Source organism: Panthera pardus, unplaced genomic scaffold, assembly GCF_024362965.1.
Source record: "Panthera pardus isolate Hobbes unplaced genomic scaffold, ASM2436296v1 HiC_scaffold_16, whole genome shotgun sequence".
Classification (NCBI taxonomy): Eukaryota; Metazoa; Chordata; class Mammalia; order Carnivora; family Felidae; genus Panthera; species Panthera pardus.
This window is the reverse complement of record NW_026526721.1, coordinates 140,508,316-140,529,563: the sequence shown is the minus strand read 5'-3', so window position 1 is coordinate 140,529,563 and position 21,248 is coordinate 140,508,316. Positions and strand designations below refer to the sequence as shown.

General features: G+C 42.4%; 1 protein-coding gene across 3 annotated transcripts in view; it reads right to left on the bottom strand.

The window, feature by feature from the left end:
- The window catches only part of RARB (retinoic acid receptor beta), a 530,011-nt gene that overhangs the window by 451,701 nt on the left and 57,062 nt on the right, over window positions 1-21,248 (bottom strand). The window lies entirely within an intron of this gene.

Genomic DNA, 21,248 nt, shown 5'->3' with positions numbered 1-21,248 from the left:
ATTTCAAAGAAGATACTTGGAAAGATCGATCTGTTGAGAAAGCACACTCCAACGTGACCATGTGGAGTGGTTCCTGGTTTATACGCAGACTACAGGACAGCTGCAGGCGGGCTGACTCCAAAGAGGGGCAAACCAACGAATGGGCCACAAACGGGAACCTTCCATCAAGTGAAAAGAGAAAGCAAATACCTCCATCTAAATTTGTCTCCAGCTCAAAACTTCTCAAAGCTACGTTTCAGTAGGTAAGTTTAATCAGTTCACAGGGAACAAGACAGAGAGGTTGGGAGAACTATTTAGAAAAATTGCTGAAACAGTCAATTTTGCTCCCAAGGTTAAAAAAAAGAAATTCTACAACAGTCCATTTGAATTCCCAGATCTACTAGGCCTGTAAATGTAGTGAACAGAAACTCTCACGTACATTCCATAAAATTCCCGTTTCAGGTTCAAATATCTATGAATTTTCTTTTAAGTTTTTTTCTTTTTTTTTTTTTTTTGAGATACAGAGACAGTGTGAGTGGGGGAGGGGAGAGGGAGAGAGAGAGAGGGAGAGGGAGAGGGAGAGACAGAGAATCCCAAGCAGGTTCCGCAATGTCGGTGTGGAGCCTGATACAGGGCTCAAACTCAGAAACGATGAGCTCATGACCTGAGCCAAAACCAAGAGTCGGATACTTAACCCACTGAGCCACTCAGGAGCCCTAAAAATTAAAAGATATTTGAGAGGTGCCTGGGTGGCTCAGTCAATTAAGCATCCGACTCTTGTTTTTGGCTCAGGTCATGATCACACGGTTCATGAGTGTGAGCCCTGTATTGGGCTCCTAATGACAGTGAGAAGCCTGCTCGGGAGTCTCTTTCTCCTTCTCTCTCTGCCTCTCCCCTGCTCCAGCTGCCTCTCTCTCAAAATAAATACATAAACTTAAAATATATATATCTGTTAATTTTCTATGTGTACTTCTCATTTTAAAAGTAATAATAATCATTAAAGAAAATATGAAAGGTAGCAAATTAAAGGACACCACCCACAATTGCTAATATCACCAGAGGTCACAGATTAATGGATGCTGGTAAAAATGCGTAACAAAAATAGAATTTGTCTTCTATTTGTCAATTTAATATACTTGCTTGCCAACACTACTAAAAGGAGCTTAGCGTATTGATTTAAAAAGAATGGCAACGAATACACTCAATAGAAAGGAAAGCTAAAAAAAAAAAAAAAAGAAAATAAAGAAAGGAAAACTTAAGTATACTCATTTATATTCCCTAGCTTTCCACAAATTTCATCACTAAATAGTCAGGGGTCTGGAACTAGGAAAGTCTTCGAAAGGCAGTTTAGCCCATTACGCTGACCATGCTAGGATCTGTGAGCTCTCGCAAGTCTTGTATAGGGACCGCCATAACAGACTTAAGTTTTGAATACTCATCCCACATGTCCCTGAGTACTGGTTACGTGGTTTGAAGAATTTACCTCTGCGAAAGGGGTGATGTCTGATTATTCTAAGTTATCCTTGGTACTAATTAGTTCAGGACTGAGACATCTGGCCAAGAAGTTATGAGAAGATGTTTGCTACGGACTTTTTGGAAAGTTCTGGAGAAAGCCACGGGAAGCAAGCGTCTCACATAGTCATGTAAAGCAACAACCTTAAAACTAAATCAACATCAAAGATGGTAGAAAGACCAAAAAAAAAAAAAAAAAAAAATCCTACATGATGTGGTTGAATAGATGGATTTGCAAAGACTAAACCTATAAATGTGAGAAGAGCCATCTAAACGAGCCAGAGTATTAGTGAGTGTTGGCTTGCTCCTATCTGTCAAAAATGTTCCAAGAAAGAGAGGAGTTCAGGGGCACCTGGGTGACTCAGTCAATGAAGCGTCCGAATCTCGATTTCGGCACAGGTCGTGACCTCATGGCTTCGTAAGTTCGAGCCCTGCATCGGGCTCTGTGCCGACAGCGCAGAGCCTGCTTGGGATCCTCTCTCTTCCTCTCTCTCTCTCTCTCTCTCTGCCCCTCCCCCACTCACAGTGTCTGTCTCTCTCAAAAATAAACTTAAAAAAAAAAAAAAAAGTGTAGCACCTGGATGGCTCAGTCAGTTGAGTGTCTGAAAAAGAATACAAAAGAGATAAGCTCAGAGAAGTTCCTGGTTCGCAAACAGAGATATGAGGGAAGGAAGTAGTTTAGCTGTTGGGTGCTGGATTTACATGACTGGAAAGGGGAATACAGTTATGGCTTTCTCACCAACGTCTCATGTTTCAGGGGCCTCAACAGAACCACCATTAATGTGAAAGTGACGTGGTTAGAGCAAGGTAACAAAGAAACTGGAGGCAAGAGGTCTAGCACAGAACACTGGGTATAGTTACTGGCAGGAGAAGTTACCGGACATAAAGAGATGAGAAGCCTACTACGATTCTGAGGAAATTATACTGCCAAAGAAAGCGCAGAACTAGTCTGCAAGAACGCGTGTGATGATTCGGGCCCTCGACGGACACGAGGAGAAACTCGATTACGCAACTGGATGATGGTCGCAATGCCTTCCTCAGATCAAACGATGGCAGATAATGGGCAAAAAGGGACCGGTTAGTGGATGGAGCCAGAGGCCACAGAAAATAATGGTCAAGAGAGTTGTACCCACGAAGTGGAAACACGCTAATCCTCCCCCCACTGCCACCCCCCCCCCCCACTGCCTGGTCTTAAGTGTGCCCCCAATGCCTGTGCAGGAGACTGACATTACCACTATGGACCAATTCTTTCTTTACCTAAACGGCAATTTGTTAACGCAGTTATACCATCCCTGAGTTACCACTGTATTGTGTAACTTGCGTATGGGGGTGTGTGTGTGTGTTGGGGGGGGGGGCGTTGTGTAGATAACTTGTCTTTTATTATACAGATGCTCAGATCAGGAGCAGCCAGCTCTACACCTGATGAAAACCACCAGGCGTTATCAGAGATTCTGGATTTGAGCTTGATGCGGTAAGCTGTTGGGGACTCACAAGGGTGCAGAAATACCTAATTCCAAAAGAGGTGCGGGGGAGGAAGGGGTGTGTGGAAGAAGATTCAAAATAGAGGAGGCGTGGCTAAAAGAGTCATTTTAATATGGAGTCGGGAGGCCCTAGTGAAGGTGGGGCTTGCGCACATCTTCCTTCGGTCTCAAGATTCTTGGAATCATTGCCGAACTCAGCTGAAAGCCAAGGCATCTGCTGCATGTTAAAATGGACGTAAATGGACTTTCTGCCTAGTAATAGCCCCAGCAACCGATCATGTATAGATAAGCATAACTGTAGCCATACCAGCTCCACCCACATTTCGTTCAAAACCACTCACACACTCCCTCTTTTCTCTTGAAATAACCTTAACCCCCTTTGTCTCTCTGGAGCATACTGACAATTTCGGTACGCTCTCGGTCTCCTGCCTGCCAGTCCCTCAGACCTCACAATAATTGGGCACATTTGATTTTGCGGTTTGCACTCCTGTCTATCGTTGGTCAACAGGGGGTTCCCCCCCACGCCACCAAGCAATTCTCTACCACCAGTCGGGTGTCCCGCAGTGTAGCTCAATTCCGACACCGTGCACACGACACGGCATCGGGTTTCAGGAGACTGCTCCCTCACCTTTGGACATTTGTCCAAAATCCAGGTTATCACTGTGCTTCTGACTACAGACCAGAGGTCCCGACGTCCCTCTCTTCGGATTTAACTTGCTAGAGTGGCTCACAGAACTCAGGAACTGTTTTCCGTACTAGATCACCGGTTGATTACAAAAGATACAACCCGGGAGCAGCCAGGAGAAACGGGTGCAGAGAAAAGGCACAGAGCTTCCTTGGCCTGCCCGAGGGCCCCGATCTCCCCAAATCTCCACGTGTTCGCTCACTCAGAAGCTCCCCAAACCCAGTTCCTGGGGTTTTTGTGGAAGCATCATTATATAGGCATGATTGATTATATCATTGGTCATTGGCAAGTGATTCAGCCTCCAGCCCCCGTCCCCTCCCCAGAGGTCAAGGGGGTGGGTATGGAAGTTCCAACCCTCCACTTCCTGGTTACTTGTCCTGGCAACCGAGGTGTGGCCCCAAAGCGCATTAACATAACAAAAGACACCGTTGTCGCTTTCCTCAGGAAATTCCAAGGGTTTTAGGAGCTCTGTGTCAAAAAACGGGATGAACCACATATGTATTCATTAGAAATCACACTTGTCATAAGACTTTTGCTTTTTTTTTTTTTTCTCTCCAGGAAAGGGAGAACGCTCAACACGTGGGTAGAGGAGTGAACTGTAGAGACTTAGCTGTCCACCAAAATTCATCCTCCCCTCTCACGTAGCCGCCTGGATCATGTCAGCGAGCTATGTAACATCCCCCAGCCTGCCACCGCTTATGATCACTTAAGGACATCACTAGTAGAACATGGGTCAAGGGTAGGAGAGTACCAGATGGAGACCTTCAAGAGAGTGGCAGTGCCTCTCTGGCCCTTCCCTTGCCCTAAGCCTCAGCGAGGACACACCCGTCAGCCAACTGTGACCTTGCATTCCGCTACTTGTGAGAATGCCTCAGGACAGAGGTTCCAAAACCTTCTCACAGTTCGCGGCGGCCCACGTGGTCGAAGTAATCTTTCCACAGTGCCCCTAGACCGAAAGGAACAATCCTAACGATTTCATTTGAAAGCAGTTAGGTTGGGCAGCTGGGTGGCTCAGCCAGGCACGCGTCCGACTATGGCTCAGATCCCGATCTCATGATTCGTGAGATCGAGCCCCGCGTCGGGCTCTGTGCTGACAGCTGGGATCCTGGAGCCTGCTTTGGATTCTGTGTCTCCCTCGCGCTCTGCCCCTCCCCCCACTCCCAGTCTTTCTCTGTCTCTCCCAAAAATAAACATGAAAGAAACTAAACGCAAATAAAAGCAGTGAGGTCGACGCTGCCAGGATCGCTGCAGTCGTAGCCTCGGACACCTCCGAAGACCCGACGTCTGTCCAAGGAGTGACGTCTGTGCACCCCTGAGGAGTGTGATCCTGTACCCGTGAGCATCCACCGCATGCCCATGGGTGCCAGTTCTGCTTTCTTCCGGCAAGGTACATATTTATTGGGGGATCCCAATAAACGAGACGAACGTGTAATGGATGGCTTGCTGGTGATTGCCATGAACAAGCACCGAGAGGTTTGTACTATCCAGTCCTGTGGTGGGAGAACGCTGCTGAAACATCAACTCCTGAGATACAGTAAAATAGCTGGTGTGAAAGGACTAGAAATTACAGAGCTAATACAGAAGGCTTTGGAGAATGACTGGAAAGTTCAGAAAGAAGGTGGAAGGTTAGGCTTTGCAGGGTCTAGAGGAAATCAAAGAATCACAGCATTTAAAGTAGAAAAGGCCCCCAGGGGCGCCTGGTTGGCTCAGTTGGTTAAGCGTCCGACTTCAGTTCAGGTCATGATCTCACAGTTTGGGTTTGAGCCCTGTGTCGGGATTGAAGCGGACAGCTCAGAGCCTGGAGCCTGCTTCAGATTCTGTGTCTCCCCCCTCTCTCTGCCCTCCCCTGCTTACACTCTGTTTATTTTTGAGAGAGAGAGAGAGAGAGAGAGAGAGAGAGAGAGAGAGAGAGAGAAAGACGGACATTAAAAAAAATTAAAGTAGAAAAGGCCGCTATTGATACCTCTAATGTGGAAGAGAAAGCAGAAGAAATTATTGCTGAAGCTGAACCTCCTTCAGAAGTTGTTTTTATGCGGGCCTGGGTGGCTCAGTCAGTCACTTAAGCGTCCAACTTCGGCTCAGGTCATGATCCTGTGGTTTGCGGGTTTAAGCCCCGCATGGGGCTCTATGCTGAGCCTTCTCTGCCCCACTCATGCTGCCTCTCTCTGTCTCAAAAATAAACATGTAAAAAAATTAAAAAAAAAAAAAAAAAGAAGTGGTTTCTAAACCTGTGCTTTGGACTTCTGGAACTGCTCAAATCGGAGAGGGAATGGAAGACGCCTGGGGTGATGATGAAAACTTTGAGAAGGAAGAGGAGAATGGCGGTGCCGGCCATGAAGCTATCATGCTTAACAGTATAAAAAGGGACACTGAAGTAGAAGTCTCCAATGCTAGGAAGCCAAGATGCCCCTGCTGTACTCTCAGACAAAAGAAACGATCGTTTCAGAACCAGTCAAGAATCCAAAGAAAATAAGAACAGAAACCATCAGTGCAAAACCAGAAAAGCCACCAAGTAAAAAGCTAGTGAAAAAGAGAGAAGAGAAGAGACGGGCTAACCGAAGCACGCATAGTTGTATATTTGGTCATATAACTAGTAAGAGGATATTTATTCAGTGCTAAGAAAACCACTTAAATATGCATGTCTTCATGACCTACTGGTCATTTGAAAAGAATAACGCATATAAGTTGAGAAATATCCTTGTTCCTCTGCAACTGTAATCACTTACTGATGACATTTGTGCATCTGTTGACTTGGTACCTCGCTTGGTACCTCATTTCGACTTTTGCTCAATACTGGCTTTTAAAAATCACAACAATTTCTGAAAAACCAGCTTCGCAAAGACACGGCATCACCTGAAGGAATGGGATGCCATCACCTGAAGGAATAGCGTGGGATCCGATGTTGAAACTGATCTGTGGTAGTTGCATTTGGGGCTGTTTTATTGCAACCATCAGCATTATTCTAACTAGTAGACTGACTAAACTCTTGGATGGCCTTCAAACCTAAGAAAATGTCATGCCAAATCAGAATAAGACATGGGTTTACCTGGTACACTATTCCCTTTTTTAGGACCTGCATAAATGTACGAGCAACAACACTAAAGAACAAGTGCCCTCTGGGATGTAACTCTCTAAAGAGCATGGCCAAGCTCCAGATGGTCTCCAGACACTTCTGGGGCTCTGATCCTTGGCTCTCTTATCAAATTCTAATTCTGGAGTGTTCCCTAGACAAATCTTGAGGAATGATTAGGAAATGAATAAATGCAAATGATTTTGAATAGCTTCTATTAATTCAGTATTTACTAAGCACCAGGTATCCATTACTTCTGCATATTAAAATAGAAAATACACACCACCACTAGACACAGAATATATTCTTTGCAAAGTATTCTTAGGAAGAACGCATCCACATGCATTTGACAAACTGGATCCTAATATCTCATTAAAGCAAAAATCAAATCTTCACTGTTTTCAACATTGCTCCCTGAAAAAATATTAGATTTTTTTTTTTCAGTTAGACTTTTTTCTTATGGACCAGATTCATTGTCTATCTTTACTGGGTCGTTCACATGTTGATCAGACGTGTGATGTTCGGTCACTTTTCGACTCAAAGTTGAGTCAAAGGAGTTATTTTATTTTATTTATTTATTTTTTTTTTCATTTTTTAGTTTTTAACTCCTGTTAGTTAACTGTTATATTAGTTTCAGGTGTACAATATAGACTTCAACACTTCCATATATCACTCTGCTCATCACAAGTGCACTCCTTAACCCCACCACCTATTTTTTCCTTTCTAAAATATGCATTCATTGCTATAAATTTACCTTTAAGCATTGCTTTCACTGCATCCCACAAATTTTGATAAGTTGCATTTTCATTTATTTCAAAATATTTAATTTCTCTCGAGATTTGTTCTTTGACTTGTGTTTATTTTTTTAATATATGAAATTTATTGTCAAATTGGTTTCCATACAACACCCAGTGCTCATCCCAAAAGGTGCCTTCCTCAATACCCATCCCCCACCCTCCCCTCCCTCCCACCCCCCATCAACCCTCAGTTTGTTCTCAGTTTTTAACAGTCTCTTATGCTTTGGCTCTCTCCCACTCTAACCTCTTTTTTTTTTTTTCTTCCCCTCCCCCATGGGTTTCTGTTAAGTTTCTCAGGATCCACATAAGAGTGAAACCATATGGTATCCGTCTTTCTCTGTATGGCTTATTTCACTTAGCATTACACTCTCCAGTTCCATCCACGTTGCTACAAAAGGCCATATTTCATTCTTTCTCATTGCCACATAGTATTCCATTGTGTATATAAACCACAATTTCTTTATCCATTCATCAGTTGATGGACATTTAGGCTCTTTCCATAATTTGGCTATTGTTGAGAGTGCTGCTATAAACATTGGGGTCCAAGTGCCCCTAAGCATCAGTACTCCTGTATCCCTTGGATAAATTCCTAGCAGTGCCATTGCTGGGTCATAGGGTAGGTCTATTTTTAATTTTCTGAGGAACCTCCACACTGCTTTCCAGAGCGGCTGCACCAATTTGCATTCCCACCAACAGTGCAAGAGGGTTCCCGTTTCTCCACATCCTCTCCAGCATCTATAGTCTCCTGATTTGTTCATTTTGGCCACTCTGACTGGCATGAGGTGATATCTGAGTGTGGTTTTGATTTGTATTTCCCTGATAAGGAGCGACGTTGAACATCTTTTCATGTGCCTGTTGGCCATCTGGATGTCTTCTTTAGAGAAGTGTCTATTCATGTTTTCTGCCCATTTCTTCACTGGGTTATTTGTTTTTCGGGTGTGGAGTTTGGTGAGCTCTTTATAGATTTTGGATACTAGCCCTTTGTCTGATATGTCATTTGCAAATATCTTTTCCCATTCCGTTGGTTACCTTTTAGTTTTGTTGGTTGTTTCCTTTGCAGTGCAGAAGCTTTTTATCTTCATAAGGTCCCAGTAATTCACTTTTGCTTTTAATTCCCTTGCCTTTGGGGATATGTCGAGTAAGAGATTGCTACGGCTGAGGTCAGAGAGATCTTTTCCTGCTTTCTCCTCTAAGGTTTTGATGGTTTCCTGTCTCACATTCAGGTCCTTTATCCATTTTGAGTTTATTTTTGTGAATGGTGTGAGAAAGTGGTCTAGTTTCAACCTTCTGCATGTTGTTGTCCAGTTCTCCCAGCACCATTTGTTAAAGAGACTGTCTTTTTTCCATTGGATGTTCTTTCCTGCTTTGTCAAAGATGAGTTGGCCATACGTTTGTGGGTCTAGTTCTGGGGTTTCTATTCTATTCCATTGGTCTATGTGTCTGTTTTTGTGTCAATACCATGCTGTCCTGATGATGACAGCTTTGTAGTAGAGGCTAAAGTCTGGGATTGTGATGCCTCCTGCTTTGGTCTTCTTCTTCAAAATTACTTTGGCTATTCGGGGCCTTTTGTGGTTCCATATGAATTTTAGGATTGCTTGTTCTAGTTTCGAGAAGAATGCTGGTGCAATTTTGATTGGGATTGCATTGAATGTGTAGATAGCTTTGGGTAGTATTGACATTTTGACAATATTTATTCTTCCAATCCATGAGCAGGGAATGTCTTTCCATTTCTTTATATCTTCTTCAATTACCTTCATAAGCTTTCTATAGTTTTCAGCATACAGATCTTTTACATCTTTGGTTAGATTTACTCCTAGGTATTTTATGCTTCTTGATGCAATTGTGAATGGGATCAGTTTCTTTATTTGTCTTTCTGTTGCTTCATTGTTAGTGTATAAGAATGCACCTGATTTCTGTACATTGATTTTATATCCTGCAACTTTGCTGAATTCATGTATCAGTTCTAGCAGACTTTTGGTGGAGTCTATCGGATTTTCCATGTATAATATCATGTCATCTGCAAAAAGCGAAAGCTTGACTTCATCTTTGACAATTTTGATGCCTTTGATATCCTTTTGTTGTCTGATTGCTGATGCTAGAACTTCCAGCACTATGTTAAACAACAGCAGTGAGAGTGGGCATCCCTGTCGTGTTCCTGATCTCAGGGAAAAAGCTCTCAGTTTTTCCCCATTGAGGATGATGTTAGCTGTGGGCTTTTCATAAATGGCTTTTATGATCTTTAAGTATGTTCCTTCTATCCTGACTTTCTCAAGGGTTTTTATTAAGAAAGGTGCTGGATTTTGCCAAAGGCCTTTTCTGCATCGATTGATAGGATCATATGGTTCTTCTCTTTTTTTTTGTTAATGTGGTATATCACGTTGATTGATTTGCGAATGTTGAACCAGCCCTGCATCCCAGGAATGAATCCCACTTGATCATGGTGAATAATTCTTTTTATATGCCGTTGAATTCGATTTGCTAGTATCTTATTGAGAATTTTTGCATCCATATTCATCAGGGATATTGGTCAAAGGAGTTATTTTAAAAATAAACTTAAGTAGGGACCTAGTGATTCTGAGAGCTGAAAGGGACATGAGCAAAATTCTTTGTTGCTTCCCTGACATATTCCTGGAAGTGTTAAGTCCTTTTTTTTGCCTCTTCCTCTCTTTCACAAGCTTAAATCATTAGCTGTGATCCAAACATGTAATGCCTGAAAGCTCTACCTTCTGCACTTGGGGAAACTCTATCCTGTCCTTCAAGACTCAAGTATTACCTTTCCAGGATAGCCTTCCACACCACCTCCCACAAGGGCTGATCCTTCCCCTTCTTTCAGGCTGTCCCAGCACTTTGGATACACGTGCATGAATTCCTGTCTATGTACTTCTGTTACAGTACGTTTGGGATTATATAACCACTTCTGGTTGATGTGTTTATTTGGATGAGGGGTTAGCCAACTTCTTCTGTAGAGGACCTGATGGTAAATGTTTGAGACTGTGCAGGCCGTGGGGTCTCTGGAGCAACTACCAGATTCTGCCGTGGCCGTGGGAAAGCTGCCCGAGACAGTAAGCAAATGATTGGGTGTGGCGAAATTTCAGTCAAGTTTGGACTGAAGGCCAAAGGGCAACAGCTTATGACCTGTGATCCAAATCTTCAAGACAGGGAGGCCCATATTGCTCAGAAAGTCTCCTAGATCATTTATCTTCCTAAAAGAGGCTAGGTCTTTACCCATTTCTCCCAATTCTGTGAGGACACCCGAACAACAAGACCCATTTTTGTCTGAGAAGTTTTGGAAAGGGTTTTACTTAACATATGGAAGCCTGCATCCAATGTCAAGTGGGTAAGCTACCTGTTCAAGAAATCACACTCAAGTGGGCACACAGATGTGTTTTTTACTTTGGCCAATAATGTTGGCCCACACAGTGTCTTACATTTCGATTAATTGATAATATTTTTAAATAGTTATTAAAAATATTAAAAGGCTTTCCTGACAACTTGGAAGACGTGGCCATATACCATCCACCTTCCCTTATGGTAACCATCAATTAGACCTGAGTAGTAGCTCTCTTTTATTTTTTTTTTTAAAAAATTTTTTTTAACGTTTACTTATTTTTGAGACAGAGAGAGACAGAGCATGAACGGGGGAGGGGCAGAGAGAGAGGGAGACACAGAATCTGAAACGGGCTCCAGGCTCCGAGCTGTCAGCACAGAGCCCGACGCGGGGCTCGAACTCACGGACCGTGAGATCGTGACCTGAGCTGAAGTTGGACGCTTAACCAACTGAGCCACCCAGGAGCCCCAGTAGCTCTCTTTTAAAAGGAGCATGGAAGCTCCAGGTTCCCACTCACCACCACTATTGTTCTCCAACACCGATTGTGAGTGTCAGTTCCCATTTATAATCTCCCATGTGCTTGGCCCCTTTCTTCAGGTTACATGTCTGGGTCCTCTGGTCATTTGGGTTTGCCACCCCTGATATAGGTATTAAAAACTCCTGGAAGATTTCAGACCATAAGACCTCGACTTGCCTTGCACCCATGCGTGTTTTATTTTTTCTTCCTTGCACACCCACCGTAGGCATACCAGTTTTCGTGATGAATGAATTTTATACCTGTATCCCTCAAAGTGGGGAGGGGTCTAACAGGCTTTTTCTTCCACATTCAAACCACAACTTCTGCTTTTCTCCAGCCCCGATTCTGCCTTCTGATTGTGTAAGTCTCTCGTGTGATCTCATTTACCTACTTACTAGATTCTTCTTTTAAAAAGTGCAAATGCTCCTTTAGTTTTTAATGATAAAATACAGGCACCAGCTCATCAGCATCTTCAGTTCTAGTAGAAAGTACATCTGATGCTCAACCACTCCTCATCAGGGAAATACAAATCAAAACCACACTGAGATACCACCTCACACTGGTCAGAGTGGCTAAAATAGACAAATCAGGAAACTACAGATGCTGGCGAGGATGTGGAGAAACGGGAACCCTCTTGCACTGTTGGTGGGAATGCTAACTGGTGCAGCCACTCTGGAAAACAGTGTGGAGTTTCCTCAAAAAATCAAAACTAGAACTACCCTATGACCCAGCAATAGCACTACAAGGAATTTATCCAAAGGATACAGGAGTGCTGATTCATAGGGGCACGTGTCCCAATGTTTATAGCAACGCTTTCAACAACAGCCAAATTACGGAAAGAGCCTAAGTGCCCATCAATTGATGAATGGATGAAGAAGATGTGGCTTTTATATACAATGGAATACTACTTGGCAATGAGAAAGAATGAAACCATGCCATTTGCAGCAACATGGATGGAACTGGAAGGTATTACGCTGAGTTAAATCAGTCAGTCAGAGAAGGACAGATATCCTATGTTTTCACTCATATGTAGATCTTGAGAAACTTAACAGAAGACCATGGGGGGAAGGGAAGGGGGAAAAAATTAGTTCCACACAGAGAGGGACGGAGGCAAACCATAAGAGACAAATAGAACAAACTGAGGGTGGATAGGGAGTTGGGGGAGAGGGGCAAATGGCTGATGGGCATGGAGGAGGGCATTTGTTGGGATGAGCACTGGGTGTCGTATGTAAGTGATGGACCACGGGAATCTACCCCAAAAACCAAGAGCACACTTTACACACACTGTACGTTAGCCAATTTGACAACAGATTATATTAAAAAAAGAAAGAAAGAAAGTGTATCTGAATGTTTATGTTAGCCACTTGCTATACCCAAGTGAATAAGCAGGTCTTCAAATACGAAGATAACCCCCTTACTTATGGCAGGAGAGCACATGTCCTCACGGTCACTGCCTCACTAGAGGAGCTGGGCTGAGGTACACCTATCATTCTAGCTTGCTTCGTGTCCTACAGCCTGCCTTTGGGCTATAGGTGGAAGGAACGGGTCAGTGCATACAGTTCAACCAAGACCTGTAATAACAGCCAAAGTTTATGGAGCGTTGTCTATAGCCAAGCGTCCTAAAATCTCTTACATATATTGTTTCCTCCTCACCATACGGTCATAAAGTACACGCTGTTATTATATTTATTTTATAACTAAGAGAAATGACACAAGAAGGTAATTTGCCAAAGTCAAATGGAGGAGCACAGATGAGGACCCAGGAAATGTGATTTCAATGTATGTTCCTCGGAACACTAAACTCAACAGCCCCCTCCCTCTCACACTTCCTAGATGGCCTTTTAGCAGAACCAAGCTTCTTGTTCAAGTGAGTTCAAACCCAAGGTACTGCTAGCAATCGACTAATTCAGCTATCACACTGAAATCTAACGGAAATAAGACCACAGTCTAGAACTACCCATATTTTTTACTAACAACACAAACGTACATATTTACTATCCCTAGGCCTAAGGAAGCTGGGGAATTGGTTAAAAAAAATTAACGGATCCTTTAAGAATTGCATTACAATTTTTTCAGTCTGTATTGGGAATGACACTGCTCAAAGCCTGATATACTCTGGATACTCTATTTGCTGAGATTTTCATTTTTATGACCAAAGTGGGCATTTGGTTACAGCTGCTTTAAAATTTTTCTGAAATCAAGATTAAAGTTGTCCCTTAAAACAAGGAACTCTGGGACCTCCATCTCCCATCTGTCTGTATTGTAATGGACTCAAAATGACTTTCCGGGGGAGGATCTTGTGTTGCCTGGGACACTCTTATGGCTCAGAGTGAAGCAAAACCAGGTACCCTTCTACTGAGGCATATCTCATTGTTAAATACCCTGACTTCCACAGGAGGGTATTAATTCTATCCCTAGCTGGACTCAAAAAGCACATGGCTTAGCACTTCCTGGCAAAACAGAGCAGCTGTTCTCCAGGTACTTCTCCAAGAATATCACCTTAAATTCATTACAGATTCAGTAATGTCTTTCAGGAACTTGGTTGAGAGAAGATGTACTCTGGACAACTCCCCAAACCCAGGTCTATTCCTCAGAAAGAGGTTCTTTCCTGTTTTGATATCCAAAACAATTATACAGGGTGTACATTTACTCTTTTTTTTTTAATAAAAGTTCAGGAACCTCACAGACACCATGTAAGAAAAAACTACTCAACACTCCAGCCCCGGGGTTGATGACAGATCATCAGGAAGTGACAATCAGAACCACGTAAGGCTGAATCTGATGGGAGTATTCCCTTCTCTCACAAAATTGATTTTCAATTACCTTTGCACTGGTCTATACTGAGAGATCATAGGAAAGAGCTGATGAAGGTTATCACTGCTTCTGATGAGGATGTTGTTTGTGACACTATTTGAGGTCTTTTGAGAAAGACTTATTGGAGAACTTTCTCGTTGGTCTCAATATCAGGCAGAATGGGGCTTCTCCAATCAACGGGTTTCATCTCACTCATGAACACTATGAATCATCTTTGCCCCTTCTCTTGGGCTGCTGAAAGGCTCAGGGTCCAATGTGTGGCCCTTCTCTACAAAGGAGACTTGACTTCAGTGATGGGCTGGGTGTCTTCCTGATTCTATCCCATTTTTTCATGATAATTTTCTCTTCCCCTCAACTATTTCTTCTTCTGATACTGAACAGATTGTAGTAATGCATTTTAGTTAAGATTTTCTGAATAACGAAGTGTACATATATGCAACCCCCCTCCCCTCGCCAAAGTGACTAGTTCCAATAATGATTCAATTGCTACCATGAAACCCTGAAAGCTAAGCTTGACTCTTTCTTGGCCTTCAGGCCCACACAGTTGATTCTGTTTGAAATCCATTCACTTATAACTCCACTGTCACTACCCTACTTCAGACCAACAGGAACTCACTTCTGGGGCACTCCAGTATCTTAACTGGTCGTACTCCTACAATGGTTCACCCCTACAGTGGGGCAGAAGGGGTGCAGGCAGTACACCCCTACATCAGCAATGTCTGGTCCACTGCCTTATCCAACCTATTCTCTGAGTTTCAACTATGCTGGAAAGTCTACATTGGCTTATGATATAGTCTCGATGCCTTAAAAGACCTTCAAAGTCCCTGGAGAATCTGAAATGAGCACTTTTTCACACAACCCACGGACTTTCTCTTCCTCAAAAGTACAAGGTCCGCCCCTCCCTCTTTTGGGCATTTACACATGCTGTTCCCTTTGCCTGGAACACTCTTATTTCACACTCCTGGATTTTACTTGGTTCTCAGTTCTCAATTTAAATGTTTTTGTTTTGTTTCTTACAAAGGGGGAGGTTTTCCTGGACTCTTATGTTGTGCTACACATGCCTTATACATGCCTTCCAGAAGAGTTATTGTTTGGGAAGAATATCTTGTTATATTTGGCTGCAGTGACTACTTGAATAGCTTGTTTTCTCTGCTACGCTACGGGGCAAGGACTGCATCTGTCTGGTTCACTGCTCTAGTCCAGGTCCTGGCACACTCAAAAAATATTGGTTGATTGACTGAATGAGCTACATCACCATTAAACATGAGAAATCAGAAAATGCCCATGTAAGATTCTCGGTTAGTGGGTCTTTAGTGGACCCACACATGTAATGAAACAATCTGCAGAAGTGCTCTTACTTAATGTAAAACAAATTCATTATATTTGGTTGGTCCTTTTCTATCTCCCAATATTTTCACTTTAAAATGGAGAAAAGAAGAATCCACACAAGCCTGTCATTCCTGGGTTGATTGCTTATTCAGGTGCCATAAATCACCCAGGATAATGGAGCAAACAGACAAAGCTCATCTTCAGAGATCTTTCCATTTTTCAAAAGATACTGTGTTATTTAGACTTAAAGTAAGACTTTGGTTGTCGGAGAGAAAGCAGAGAAGAGAGATAATTACCAAGTAATATAGAGATTTAGCGGCCAAAGTCACTGGGTAGCCTCCCACTCCCCCTGCACAGCAAGTATGAACTTGCTCATAACATTAGTGGTTTATACCTTTTTGTTAAAATAAGTTGTACTGTCACCTTTTTTTTTTGGGGTGGGGGGACACATAGTACAAAGTCAAGCAATATCAGAGACTTCTATTCTGAGGCTGAAGTGTGTAGGTCGACCTAAGATTGTCCAACAGGTACCTGGTTTCACTTCCTTTCCTTCCTGCATTCTTGACTGTCGCTCGTTTATAAATTCTAATGAGATGCTCCTGTTTCATACATAGGAGGATCTCGTAGGTTATAACCTCCATCAAATTCCGACAAACTGATTACTGTGATCTCTGATAAAACAAACATTTTAACTCAAGGATGTGTATGGGGCATTTCCGAACTAGTTAAAATGTTCACTTACTTAAAGCAAGCGCAGAGGGGGCTTCTGGGTTGCTCTAGGACTCAATTTCTCGGACTCTGCTACATCTCGGGCCCTGAGTTCTGTGAGATGCTCTGTGCTCTCCTTCAGTGACTTCTGCAATCAAGAAAAATCTCAACCAGCAGAGCAAGTCAACTCCATTACTAAGGTGTCAGGTACACAGGTGGTCTACAGAACAGGCTCACAGAGGAAAAAAGAAATCACTTCTCAAAATTATCTCTGTGGGAGAGAGTCTGGGCTCTCCCTAAAGAGAAATGATTCTCTTCAAAAATGAAACATTAAAGAATGTGAAGCACAATTAGGAACACTGACTTCTTCTGCAATACAGATTCAGCACAATTAAGGAATCATCTTCACACACGTACACACGCTCACCAAGGTATTGTCTGCCCTTTTCGAACAACTGAATTTCAGAGACTGAAAATGCCATTCACAGTAAGTAACATGGTTTTCTATGTATTACTAAAAAACAAACAAAAATCCTGCGGATTAAGCGGTGAAATAAGCCCTTCTTACTCCTTGTTTTTTATTTTACACTCTTTCAAGCGGCTCTTTGCAGATTTGGCACGTATTTTCATCATGTGTCACTCTTTTGCCTACAAATGGAAACCTGAGTTGAATATACTGGTTAAGGTCCTCTTAAAATGTCTTTGTGCTCAGAGTCCAACCCTTCCGAATCACTTTTCGATTCAATCTTTGATGACTGCGCATTTTTTTTTAGTGTTTATTTGTGAGAGAGCGAGCGAGCGTGAGCGAGGGTGGGGCAGAGAGAGAGAGAGGGAGACACAGAATCTGAAGCAGGCTCCAGGCTCCAAGCTGTCAGCACAGAGCCCAAGGTGGGGCTGGAACTCACAAGCCATCAGGTCACGATGTGAGCTGAAGTCAGATGCTCAAGTGAGTCACCCAGGTGCCCCGGTAACTACGCATTTCTGAAAACGAGTGTGCCGTTATTGTCTCTAAGTTGCCAACCATTTGGCCAGTTTCCATGCTAGAGCTTTTGGGATCTTACTCAGTGTCAACAGAACTTGGTCAGACAATAAGCTAACCCTTTCATCCAATGGTCCTTAAATGACTATCTTAAATATGAACAAGTTCTTTTGTCTGGTCATGCAACTACAAATAACCGTCATGTTTACGCATGCCAAGAATGGTAAGTGTGTTACAGCTGCTCCCAACAACACCTGTAAGACGCCATAAAATAAAAGCTGTATCTTGATTTTAGGAATACTAAAATTTGCGTGTGAGGTAGGGAAGGGAGTGTGTCTTAGAATCGGTGAAATGCAACTTTAGAGACTCATCCCAGGAAACAAGGTAAAATCCTTTTAAAACAGGCTTGATTATTCTCACTCTAAGACAAGTATTTTAACTCAAAGATACTTTTAGAGCATTTCCAAACTAGTTAAAACTCTACATTATTTGCATGTAGAGTAGCTTCGTGATAGAATCAACCCAAATTGATAATTGTTCCAACCGGCCATTTGGGTGCGTGGGTCTTTGGTGTGAAGAATTTCACCAGAAGCTGTCTTGGATCCAGAGGAGGCAGAAGTCTTATGAAGGGTAATACTTCTCACTTCTCCCAGCTACATAGCGACGGAGGGGACGGAATAGGATACTCTGGAAACACAACTGGCTTAAACACGTCATTGCTTACCTAACCCCCACCCTTCCTTATACATAATAACGACACAAATGTATGCTTTTAAAACCCCCAAGAAAGCAAACTAGTTAAGTAGGAGTGTAGGTAGACAAAGCGTTTTTTTTTTTTTTTTAAGTTTGTTTATTTTGAGAGACACCACAAGCAGGGGAGGTGCAGAGTGGGAGAGAGGATCCCAAGCAAGCTCCAATATGGGGCTCAAGCCCATGAAGCGTGAGATCATGACCTGAGTCGAAATCAAGTCAATCAACTGACTGACCCAGCCAGGTGCCCCAACAAAGAATGTATTTTTTTTACATGCCATCTTCAAATCACTCAAACGTTTTGGTTAATTCACAAATTCTTTCACGCATAAAATCCAGGAACGATACCAATAATTTCCATGGGAACACGACAGGCCTTTCTATCCTTATGGTCCCATATACACATGCTCTCGGCCTCTATTTTCCAAGGGAGAGTGGGCAATGCCCATACAACCAACCAAACTTTCCTGCTCTCTACTCTCTAGTCTTCCTGCCTTGGTGGCCACTACTCGTTGCTAGGGAACTCTCTGGCCAGAGTTCCACTTAACAGCCTTTAGTTCAAAATTCTTTCCTAAACCCATCGTCTCCATCACAGCTTGGTGGCAAGACTGTCTGTGAAACCCTGGGTCTGTCTCTGGCTGAGAAGATTCCAAGGACCTGAAACTAGCATTCGATGGAGATTAGCAGGATTTGATGAATTAAGTGACAGTTCAATTATAACCAGAAAGTTGTACAGAAAAGAATAATGATGCAACTCCTTCTCCTTTACTAAATAAAGTAATTATCTTTTTTTTTAGCCCTTGCATTTGAAAGATGACTGTATTCTCTGAATAAGAAAACAAACAAGCCAAAAATAATTCCTCTGGACATTTATTGTTAAATAAAGAAAGGATCGGGTCTTCGGGTTGTCAAAATAGACGCAATATGAAAATGCAGACTTTTGGGAAATTTACAGTGTTGCTGAAATGCATCGCAGCAGCAGTAATTTAATTTCCTTATCAGTCTCCCAAGAGAACCTGGGAACAGAATGTGCCCAAGTCCAAGAGGAATTCCTGAAGGGAAAGCAGAAAGAAGCTAATTGGAAGCAGTGGTACCAGACTGTGTCAGTTCAGATAATGCAAATACAAAGGGGCAAAAGCAAGGAAATTATCAGGGAGAAATGGAAACAAGAAGAAAAAGATCAGAACAAAAATAAACCAAGTGACAGATCGCTTTATAACGGGATGTGTTTTAAAATAAATGGTGAGTCGGGACAAAGCCACATGAAAAAATACTGGCTTCCAGTGATGCTGAATATCTATCAGAACACCAAAAAAAAAAAAAAAAAAAAAAAATTAGGTATTTACTAGATACATAGAAAATACCCTAATATTCAGGAAAGAAAAAATTGAGGATGTATCTAAAGAACACAGATTTTATAATCCCTGTGGTTTTTGTATCGTGAGGTTGATTAGACTCAGCATAACATAAAGTACATACATTGAACATTAATTTCCAATGCACCAGGATTAGAAAAACCATTAGTTTTTATAAAGGAAAAGCTAGTTTTTTAATGCCCCACAGTACAGATAGAAAAATTAGTATGTAAGAAGATACCTCTTTAATATTTGTATCAAAGTGAAGGTAAATGTTTACCTTCTAAGATTTTGAGAAACCTCGTTGCTACTCCAGGGTAACAGTTCAAGTGGATTATGTTTCCAAATAGGATGCTTACTTGATGCTGATATTAAATTACAAATCAGTAAGTACATCAACAGGTCTTCTAGCATCACTGCTTCTCAAACTTTGCAGTGTGTACAAATCACTTGGGGTATCACGTAAATGCAGAATGATGCAGAAGGTCTAAACTGAGGCTCCGGAATCTGCATTTCAACAAACTTCTAGGTTAAAGATGTTGAGGCTGCTGGCCTGTGGACCATGATTTAAATAGCAAGGCTCACCATGCGGCCTCTGCTGGTGGGGAGTCGTTCACAAGCAATACGTGAACTGAAAGGATGACCAAGTTCCAGCTCAGAACCATGGCTGGTCTCAACTATGTGTTTTGGTTTAGGATCACCTATGTCCAAATAACTGTTAGCCTCTATAAGAGCCTGCTTTCCCTTTTATTTAAAATAATTTTCATAACCCAAACACTGAACAACTGCCTAATACCCGTGGTGTGACGGGTTAGGTTATAAACGGAAATGCGGACTCCTGCCCCCTAGGAGTTTATAATCGAACACAAAGACATTGGTTGTGGTGTGTATGTGATATTCTAAACCAGAAAACCACACCAGAGGAGATGCATGTTGTCAAATCACATCCAAATCAAAGGTTTAATCTGTTGTCAGAGTGAAGGAAAGGAAAACGGAACACAAATTTTGGTAGAAACGGAGATAATTTCACTTAGGAAACACAGATTACAATACATATTATTGAGCTGTCAGTTTGCTTTTGACAATTCCTAGGAAAGGGCGTGGCATTTCATTAAAAAGCAGTCTGCTAGGCAACGAGGGAGAGCATTTCCACATGCACAACAAATATGGCCGCAGGTGTCAACAGTATTTCGGTGGCTAAAATATGTATATACTAAGAGTGATCAGGGATATGCAAATCACAGCCACAAGGAGGTATCACCTGACATCCGTTTGGATTGCTATTATCAAGAAAATAAAAGTGTTGACAAGAATATGGGGAAAAGGGAACCCTTGAACACTGCTGGTAGGCATGTAAATTGGTACAGGCATTACAGAGAACGGTACAGAGTTCCTCAAAAAACCAAAAGCTATAACTAGTGAATGATCCAGCAAAACTTCTTCTGGGTATATATTCAAAGGAAACGAAATCGGTATCTCCAAGAGATATCTGCACCCCATGTCTATTGTCATTAGCCTCAATAGCCAAGCTATGGAAACAAAGTGAGTGCTCCTGATGGAGGACGAGCTAAAAAACTGCGATTGATGTGTGTGTGTGTGTGTGTGTGTGTGTGTGTGTGTGTGTGTGTCCCCACATAATTAAACACCTATTAATTGCTCAGTTTTTAAGCACAGGAGATCCTGACATTTCCAACAACATGGATGAACCTGAGGAGCATCATGCTAAGTAAAATAAAGCAGGCACAGAAAGAAAAATACTGGGTGATCTCACTTGTAAGTGGAACCTAAAAAAGTCAAACGCAAAGAAGCAGAGAGTAACCGGTGGTTGCCGAGGGCGGGGAGAGGGTGGAAATGGAAGGAGATATTAGTCAAAGGGTACAAAGTTGCCGCCATGTAGGATGAACGAGTCTACAGATCTAACGTAGAGCATGATGGCTAGAGTTA